Raw genomic sequence first — 1,322 nt, forward strand, 5'->3', positions numbered from 1 at the left:
GGCGTAGACCTGCCCAAATTTTTTGTTTTTGTTTTCAGCAGTTTAATTTGCACCGTTCCAGCAGTTCAGTTTGCATAATACAGCAGTTCACACATACAAATTCATCCAAATTCACCATAATTCACATAAATAGCATGAAATCCACATAGTAGCATACATGGTGCACATAATAGCATACTAGAGGAGAGTGCCATGTCATCCAAATACATAGTAGTAGCAAGCAAACCCTAGTTCTAAGCTGACGAGCGAAGGAAGGACCCGGGCGGGGTGTGTCCGCCCTTATCGTTGGCGAAACGAGCAGCCCGGGGTTGCGCTCCGGTAGAAGCTGCAGAAGAACCACCTGGAGAAGGACCGGTGCTACGCCTAGGATAAGTCGACGGAGAGGCACCGGGAGTAGTCCCAGGAGTAGTCGACGGAGAGGCACCAGCAGAACGCCCAGGAGACCGACCACCTTCATAAACCGGTGTGACCTCGCGCCCACCCGGCGAGGCCTGGTTCCCGGAGCATCCCGTTCCCTACGTGTTCCCTACATGTTAGCAACTTGTGATGCAAAGGGAAGTGGTAACTACGGGTTTGGCAAAGAACTTACCTCCGGTGTGGATCCGTAGTAAGTCGCAGTGAAAGCTGCCCTCGATGGCATGATAGGCATGTCCCCCGCCACGGTAACTCGAGCCGGTGGCGGTGTACCAGTAGACATAGAAATCATCATTTCCTGCAAGATAGGTTACAAGTTAGGCTTTGCAGAAATAAAGCATCAAACTAAGACTTGTCATCTACTAGCGAGAAGAAAGATTCAGACTTACTCCTATATACGCCATGTAGGCCGTATTCTGCCTATTCCACTGGGCAGCGGCCTGCTGATACGCTTCATTGCAGGCTTCGAAGGCCGCCTCGAACTCAGGCTACAATTTCAGAAACAATGAATCTCGTCAACACTTAGCCATGTAGGAAGGAAAACCGGAAAGAGGATGAAAATGAGGAAAACTTACATCGTAGGCGGGTGGACGAGCAGGCCGTGGACGAGGCTGGGGGCTGTCGGCGGTGAGGGTATGCTTGAGACGCGTGTAGCTCGTGGAGTGGGTCGGCTTGACCACCTTATTCAGAAAGGGGAAACGGCCATGCGGAGGCCCGCGACTCGACAGGACCAACGACTCGGCGTCGGTCGGGATGCGCAAGGGGTCATCCACCTCCGGGTGACGAGACCTCACCATGTCGCAGTAGTCATCCTTGGCGGCCTTGGCATTGCCGTAGTACTGTGGCTGAGGCAATGCGGGATTGGGCTTCTGCTTCGTCCGCATCATGTCATATATCTCGGGATCATG

At 52.8% G+C, this 1,322-nt stretch overlaps 1 long non-coding RNA gene across 1 annotated transcript; it reads right to left on the reverse strand.

Annotated features, from left to right (window-relative positions):
- Window positions 1-626: 626 nt before the first annotated feature.
- On the reverse strand, window positions 627-1,120 carry LOC139831305 (uncharacterized). The gene is made up of 3 exons (XR_011746003.1): window positions 990-1,120; window positions 804-902; window positions 627-712 (listed from the first exon to the last, which is right to left on the reverse strand). It is a non-coding gene; the product is annotated as an uncharacterized lncRNA (long non-coding RNA).
- Between the last annotated feature and the right edge of the window lie 202 nt (window positions 1,121-1,322).

This window comes from Lolium perenne, chromosome 5, assembly GCF_019359855.2.
Source record: "Lolium perenne isolate Kyuss_39 chromosome 5, Kyuss_2.0, whole genome shotgun sequence".
Taxonomy (NCBI): domain Eukaryota; kingdom Viridiplantae; phylum Streptophyta; class Magnoliopsida; order Poales; family Poaceae; genus Lolium; species Lolium perenne.